This window comes from Aedes albopictus, chromosome 2 (assembly GCF_035046485.1).
Source record: "Aedes albopictus strain Foshan chromosome 2, AalbF5, whole genome shotgun sequence".
Classification (NCBI taxonomy): domain Eukaryota; kingdom Metazoa; phylum Arthropoda; class Insecta; order Diptera; family Culicidae; genus Aedes; species Aedes albopictus.
The window spans coordinates 269954765-269963875 of NC_085137.1; positions in this window are offsets into that span (position 1 = coordinate 269954765).

The window sequence follows — 9111 nt, forward strand, 5'->3', positions numbered from 1 at the left end:
TGTATAGACTACGCACTAAGCCGAAGAAACATGGCGTCTACAAAAGCTAAACAAAGTGTCATTTTCATTCAATTTAAATGCTCCAAAGTGCTAACATTGAAACGAAATATTACAGTTGTATAGCGCATAGCTTTTCCGATATCCTGTTATGCATGTTTGTTTGAGTTTTTGGTTTACGTTGAGATAGGCCGAACGAGGGGACTATGCCAACGAAGCATCCCGATACCATATTACTCCATTACGTTTAGCGTGTATGTTTACATTGAGTATCTGTCATATGTGGATATGTTGTTATTGTTGTCTGGAGTGTGCATCATTGTATGTAATATTGAAGTATCGGTAATAAAGTGTATACAAATAATGAATACAGTTGTTGAATAATCATTACAGAGAAAGATTCTCACACATAGGAGAACTGTCAAAGGCCCCCAAAATCAGCTGATTTTAGACGTCAAATGAAAAGGCCCATTAGAGAAGAGAAGAATCAATCCAGAGAAACACATTTCCTTCATTCTTGAAAAAGTCAAATTAGTTATTTATGCTGATGACATGAAGCTCTTTTTGGAAGTCAGGAATAACCAAGATATAAGTATATTTCAGAAGGAAATTTATATTTTTTACAAATGGTGCTCTAAAAGCTTATTGCAGCTGAATGTTAAAAAGTGTAATTTAATAACTTTTAGCAGAAAACTAAGCACACCTACTAGCGCAATTATTCTAGGAAACCAAGAAGTAGAAACATGTGAAAGAGTTAGGGATCTAGGAGTTATTTTGGATTTTAAACTAACTTTAACAGACCATTACAATACGATTATCCATAGAGCAAATAATATGCTTGGGTTTATAAAACGCTTCAGCTACAATTTTGAAGACCCGTATACAATAAAAACTCTGTACATTTCTTATGTGAGGTCAATTCTGGAATATTGCAGCGTTGTCTGGTCCCCTTTCAGAATAACGCATATCGACAGGATAGAATCAGTACAAAAACAATTTCTATTATATGCTCTTCGGAAACTAGGTTGGACAGTATTTCCTCTTCCATCATATGAAGCACGCTGGATGCTTATAAACATTCAGCGTCGTGAGATCGCCATGATCTCATTTGTAAATGATATTATTTCGCAACGAATTTACTCATCTGAAATTTTATCTAAATTCAATTTCTATGCGCCTACACGGCGTCTTCGTAGTCGAACACCTTTTAAAACTTGTTATAATCGGACGGATTACGCTAAATTTGGACCAATTAATCAAATGATGTCAATCTATAATGAACATTGCGAAATGATTGACTTTACAATGTCTCGGCATAGTCTGAAACAATATTTCAATAACAACAGAAATAGACACGCATAGTTTGAACGAACTACTTTTTAGACCCCTATGAAAAAATAATAAAATGCTTTAATTAGAAATAGAAAACAAAATTTATGTATATGTTTATGTCTATGTACTAGTCTACGTTGGATTGACGAAATAAAGAAATAACTAAATAAATAACTAAAAAAGAAGACCGGGGATAAGTTCATTGTGCGTGGATTTGCTAACTAATCACGATAAATCGGAACCGTCCGTCGTTCCTGTAACCGCCGTTTCGATTGAGGAACGAGACAGCAGCCGAACTGACATCGGATTGACAAACTTAACGTAGAAGCGGCACGTGCAAGAGATTCTCTCTGTGAAGCGGACCTGATGTGATGGTTGGAACATTTAACTATCACGCCGAGGACCTGGGATCGAATCCCACACGCTAAAAAATCCGTTCCCATATTCCTGAATAAAAAACCATGGGTAACGGAACGGATAGGTCGATTACAATCGTGATATAGCTCCCGTAAACGTGACTGAAGTAACCAGCTTTCGCGACAACTTATCTCAAAATTAGGAACACGGTTCAAACCTTCTCAATTCCGCTGTTCATTTAGTAACGCAGCCAAAAGCGGGATCTCAAATCACGTTATAGAGAAACACAGAAATCGCATTCAGGATTATGTTCCCAAAATGCGAATTTCATTCACGCGCGCTGTCATTATTGAGAAAGCTCGCGCTCACGGTAGTAAACACAATTCCCTTTTATTTTTAGTGCCCGGACATTAGTTTCGTTATAAATGTTCCTGTTTTGTGAAAAAATATCGCAAAAGATTGTAAGTGATGTGTCAAAAAGTACTATTTGGCTGTTCCGAAGCAGATCACTTCCGCAGAAACCAACGAGAAAGCACATAAGTAGGTATAAAGCAAAATCTCCGCGGTGCACCGCTGCTGTTTCGTCATGCATTGGATGGAGCAGATTTCTATTTGATGCAGGTAAATAGTCAGCATTATCTTTGAAAATCGTGAGTTTTGTTTAACCCACCATCAGTCGCTTGCGTGTACTGAGTACACGCGTCTCAGAAAAATGCAAAAAAATAAATAAAAGAAAATCGGGTTAAGTACGGTTCCTTTGAATTCCACTAAGAATTTGCATCCTTTGACAGATACGTATTTCGACCTCAACTGTAAGGTCGTCTTCAGTGTCTTGTACTTGAGTCGAGTCAAGTACAAGACACTGAAGACGACCTTACAGTTGAGGTCGAAATACGTATCTGTCAAAGGATGCAAATTCTTAGTGGAATTCAAAGGAACCGTACTTAACCCGATTTTCTTTTATTTACAGATATTCCCCTAACAAGCCCAGGTTAATCATCATCAAAAAAATAATCAAAATTCGCACCAAATTGAACCGGGTGTTGGTCCTATTCCAAGATCCACTCTTCTTCTTGTTAGTAAGAAAGAGAAAAAATGAAAAAATGCACGAAAAGTACCTGAAAAATACGTAATTCTAACCTCACTTTTTAAATGTGTACTCAGTACACCGGCGCGACCGCTGGTGTAACTTTTTTGTGAACCAGACCGTTACACGAGCGGTCGCGTCGTGTATTCAGTACACGGCATACGCTTCTAATTATGGTTTATATGCTTTACTGATAGTGCACATGTGGAACCGGTCAACACGATCTGGTCCTGTCCAGGGTGTCGGAATGGCCCTAGCGGGAACCTGTTTCGAGGACATTTCAGTTATGGTACCAAAACTAGGCATGCGACGGCTCTATCTTCATGATTTTTCATATCCATTATTTTAGTAACCCTGAAAATGACCAGTGACCTCCCTGGCCAACCCCTGGCCACCGGAATGTGCCCTGGAGGAACCTGTTTCGAGGACATTTTGACCATGACACCAAAACTAGGCATGCGACGGCTCTATCTTCATGATTTTCCATATCCATTATTTTAGTAACCATGAAAATGACCAGTGACCTCCCTGGCCAACAACCCGTGGCCACCGGAATGTGCCCTGGAGGAACCTGTTTCGAGGACATTTTGACCATGACACCAAAACTAGGCTTGCGACGGCTTTATCTTCACGATTTTCCATATCTATTATTTTAGTAACCATGAAAATGACCAGTGACCTCCCTGGCCAACCCGTGGCCACCGGAATATGCCCTGGAGGAACCTGTTTCGAGGACATTTTGACCATGACACCAAAACTAGGCTTGCGATGGCTTTATCTTCACGATTTTCCATATCTATTATTTTAGTAACCATGAAAATGACCAGTGACCTCCCTGGCCAACCCGTGGCCACCGAAATATGCCCTGGAGGAACCTGTTTCGAGGACATTTTGACCATGTCTGGAGCCATGGAGGCTAACTGGAGACCCCATTTTCATGGTTACTAAAATAATGGATATGGAAAATCATGAAGATAGAGCCGTCGCATGCCTAGTTTTGGTGTCATGGTCAAAATGTCCTCGAAACAGGTTCCTCCAGGGCACATTCCGGTGGCCACGGGTTAGTCAGGGAGGTCACTGGTCATTTTCATGGTTATTAAAATAATGGATATGGAAAATCATGAAGATAAAGCCATCGCAAGCCTAGTTTTGGTGTCATGGTCAAAATGTCCTCGAAACAGGTTCCTCCAGGGCACATTCCGGTGAGCAGGGTTTGGTCAGGGAGGTCACTGGTCATTGTCATGGTTACTAAAATAATGAATATGGAAAATCATGAAGATAGAGCCGACGCATGCCTAGTTTTGGTGTCATGGTCAAAATGTCCTCGAAACAGATTCCTCCAGGGCACATTCCGGTGGCCAGGGGTTGGCCAGAAAGGTCACTGGTCATTTTCATGGTTACTTAAACAATGGATATGGAAAATCATGAAGATAGAGTCGTCGCATGCCTGGTTTTGGTGCCATAACTGAAATGTCCTCGAAACAGGTTCCCGCTAGGGCCATTCCGACACCCGGGACAGGACCAAATCGTGTTGACCAGTTCCACATGTGCACTATCAGACGCGCATTATCCAGTTGGACTTTTTTGCTGAAGACACCAACATTGTATCTAGTAAAGCATATAAACCTTGTTCCTTTCTGCAGTGCGGATTGCAGACCATAAATTAGGTTCCAGGTACCGTGATTTGGGTTCCTGTTTCCGTGAAGAAAGTTTCTCTCGCCGTGAACTAAGTTCCCATTTTTGGAAAAAAGATAGCAGGCGTAACGTTTGCACTGTGGAACAAAGTTCACGTTTTTGTGATTTTGATTTATGGTGTATAATCGTAAATGAAAATCTAGCTTGTTCCAGATATCGTGACAGATTGTGGACGATTTCTGGAACGGATTTCTATGCGTGCACTCCCGATAAACTCGCAAAATGTGAGTTCTTCCTTCGGAAGGGAAGTGAAGTGTGGGTCCCGAGATGAACTAGCTTAGGGCTAAAAATCTCGTTAAAGCGCAGTTTCGAGATCGAAACTCAAGAAGTTTCTTGAGCGATTCCTGGCAGAAACTTTCTTCGGTGAACTGTCATTTCTTCACTACTGCGTACTGGGATCGAAGAAAAAACGGTTTCTTGAGCGATTCAGGCAAGGAATTTCCCATGCATCAAGATAGGCTGAGAAATTCCTTCTGAACTGCAAACAGTGCTTAATACAGATAAAAAAATCTCTCGGTTGGTTGTATGTTGCATGTGTGAGCATAATCTTTCTAACTGGCTGCACTGCCGCATTCTAACTGTCATCTACCCAAACCGCCTTTTGTTCAGTTCGAGTATGTCTAAATAAAAAAAACAGTTGATCGTAAAGTTTATCGCGTTCTCTTGCCCAGAAACCTCCGAAAACTAGCAGGTTATGGGCCCAGCATGGCTGATTCCGATAAATCTGGATTCCCGGTGTTCGACAGGAAGGATTTCAGCAGCTGGAAGATTCGATTGGATGAAATTCTGGCGGAGCGGGAGCTGCTTGATCATGTTGGAAAGGAGCCGACACATGCCGATTTTCTCGACGCTGACTGGAAGAAGAATGACGTCAAAGCGAGAAACATCATCGTGAAGTGCTTATCAAATGTTCACATCGAGAATGTTCGTCAGGAGTTGTCGGCGTATGGAATGTTGACGTCGCTTTGCACTGTTTTCGAGAGAAAAGGTGTTGCCCAGGAGAGGTACCTTTGGATGAAGCAGCTAGCTTTGAAGTTTTCGGATAAGGAGCCGATGGAAAGACAGCTAGCACCGTTTGAATCATCCCTGATCTTCGAGCTGCCGGAGCGCAAATGCGGGAAACCGAAATCAATACCCACCTTCTCATGACGCTGCCAAAATCGTACGAAGGTGTAAGGACTGCATTAGAAGCACTTGATCCGTACGACTTAACAGTAGCGAAAGTGAAAGCACGGTTGTTTGGTGAAGAAATCAAGCGTTTTGAGACCGGAGATGTGGACGCGGAATCTGCAGAAGGAGGCTATTCCAGAGCCGCATTCCTAGAACGACGGAAGAAATTCATAGGAAAGTGCTGGCGATGCAAACAAGCTGGACATAAAGCACACGAATGCCCAAGGAGTGAGGAGGACTTTGATCGTGAGCGGCACAGTGAACGTTGTAGCGAAAATAAAGTGTTCCAGCTCAACCGAGGCGAACATTCGTTTGATAGAGAGGAGTCAAAAAGAGGAAGATTTGTTTTTTGTCGTGAAAGGGAAATGTGATTCCAGTGCACGTCCTGTTCTTCAGAACTCCGCTGGCTGATTGATTCGGGATGCACGGATCACATGGTGAACAGTGATGCACTGTTTACCCTCGAACAAACGTTCTCCAATAAGTTTGGCGGAAGAGGGTCAAACGGTGCAAGCAACGAAGGTTGGGTTCATCGCAGCGAAGAGCAACGTCAACGGGCTGGATTATGATTGTGCCATTGCCGAGGTGCTATTTGTGCCAGGCTTGCGTCACGTTCTGTTGTCTGTAAGCAGATTGGAAAAAGCTGGATTCGTTGTAGTATTTCGCGACGGTGGCGTTGAGCTTTGGTCTGGAAATGTTCTGTTTGCAGTCGGAAAAGAAATAATGATCTCTACGAAATCAAGTTCTCAATGAGAAAGCATCAAGCGAATCTGACGGAGAGGACACTAGGGGTAAACTCACTCTGGCATCGCCGAATGTGTATGCAGAATCTGCATTCTATGGTCAAAAGCAAGTAGTAACTGGAATTCCTTCTTCTGTTACAGGCGCACTTGGGGTATGCGAGCCGTGCATTATGGGCAAACAGTGCAGAGCCCCATTCAACCGTTAGGAGAAGAGAACAACCAGGCCACTATAACTGGTCCACACGGACGTATGTGGCTCAATTACTCCGGAGACATGGGACAAGAAAAGGTACTTTGTAGTATTCGTAGACGATTACACCCATTTCACCATTGCGTTTCTGATTAATTCAAGGGATGAGTTGCTACCATGTCCACAAGAGTACCATGCGATGGTTGTTGCCGGTTTCGATCTACCCCTGAGTCGCCTGCGCTGTGACAATGGAGGAGAGTATGTGTCCGAAGCATTCAGAGAGTTTTGCAAGCAGAATGGTGTGAAAATTGAGTACACGATGCCCTATTCACCGCAGCAAAATGGGACTGCCGAACGCATGAATAGGATGCTGGAGGAATAGGCACGATTCCTGATCTACGAAAGCGATCTTCACAAAGAAATGTGGGGAGAAGCTATAATGACATCAGTGTACCTGAGCAATCGCAGTATTACGAGCGCCTTGTCGACAAATGTCACACCTGCAAAAATGTGGTTCGGAACTATACCGGACGTATCTGGTCTCCGTGTTTTTGGTTGTCTGGCGTATGCGCATGTACCGAAGTGCAAACGTACTAAAATGAATCCGAAGAGCAACAGTATGTAATGATCGGATACGGTGGAAATGGCTATCGTCTGTGGGATCCAGCCGGAAGAAGGATCGTTGTATCGAGGGACGTTGCTTTCGATGAAGATAAGTTTCTGAAGCTGACCTTGACTGATGATGTGCATTCGTACGAGTTCGTTGAATCGCCGGTGAACGACAGATTAGAGCCAGAACCGGAGGTTGACCGAAAAAAACGAAGATGCGTTGAATACCGCAGAAAGTAATAGTGAAGCAAGTTCAGATACTGGCCAATATCTAACTGACGAAAGAGAACCAGAATACCGTGTTCCTGAGCCTTTCACGGACATGCACGGTGGCGGGCCTCCATACAAAGGTCCGACAAAAACTCAAATATTAACAGAAATGGCTAAAATTCACAGGTTATGATGATTTTAGTGCCCTAAATCTATATCTGAAAGAGAACTTTTCATAAATTTTGATTTTACTATTCTATTCTACTGATTATATGAAGCATATAAATAGCAATCGATAATAAGCTATTACGATGCGCTTTTGAACGTAGATTTTGATTACCTTTTTAATTTTGGGGTACTTAAATCATGTATTGGTATTGAAATTAACTATAATTGTGTATTATTGCTGTTAGGGTGCTCCAAAATCTTCAAAACTACATAAATCATTAGAAATATTCGATTACCTACGTTTTCTTTCAATGGATCAATTCTGATACAAACCAATGTTGACTGACACGATGTGGTCTATTCTCAGTGACCGTCCATAGACCACGTTACGTTTTACGGTGGGTACATGGAGGTACGTTAACGATTTAAAATTCGGTCAGATAGCCTCATATAGTGAACTGCGTAAAGTTTGAACTTCTTTTTATCAATCTCGTTCAAACGACTTCATATGTGCTCGTCCGAGTTTGGGTTGTAGTGTACATTGATCTCTGTTACACTAGTTTACAGCATTTTTGAACTCGGTAAGCTGATGATCATTTTTGGTGTAGAATCATGCCCTGAGTTCGAAAACGCGGAGGAAAAAAATTACAGTAGAGCGGAAATTTTTTCGACTTTCCATACAAGGTTGATGATTTGAAATCGATTTTTGTTCTATTTTTAGGCAAAGTCACTCACTTCAAACATCTCATTCTCCGTAATCAATGCTCCGATTGAGCTGAAAATTTTACTGTAACTCACCCACATATGATATGTCAAATAAACGTCGAGAAAGAATTTTTAAGTTGGTTTTTTCTTATTGAAAAAAATATATTTCTTCAAATTTTTTTGGGAATTTTACTAAAATTTAAGAAGATCGTCCCTAAAACTCGCCAATATCTTGAAGTTCATCAATCTGACGCAAAACCTGCATTCAGATGATCGAATGGTATTGTATTTAGCTTTTAATTTATGGAAAAAGATTTCAAATTGGTTGAACAAAACGCAATATATTTGAATTATAGTGAATTACATATTTTGAAAAGTTACAAAACTCGATATTGAGCTAAAACTGAAAAACTGTTCTATTTAAAATTTTTTGAAGGTCGGTTTCGAAATCAGCACTAAATTGTGCTTCAAAAATTTTGGTCGTTGACAGAAGTTCACGACTTTCGTTTTATTTTGTAAACTTGTGTTATCACTTGTCGAAGCAACCAAAACAATCCTATCTATAGAGAAATGGCAATACATATTCGCCGTATTTAATGGAGTTGTTTATAACGATCATCAGAGATCGGAAATCATATTGATGAACAGTAAAGCTCCAACAAATATTTTCAAAATCTTTATAACTTTGTGTGTCGTTAAGTAGAAATGTGGTCTACGAAATCGCATGAATAACATAAGTTTTTTTTTAATATACAAGGGGTTTCACCCAAGAGCGTAAAAAGTTCGTTTCATAAAATTGCGATTTAAATAACCAAATATTGGTAATCTCGTTGTTAACGCGGAAAAAA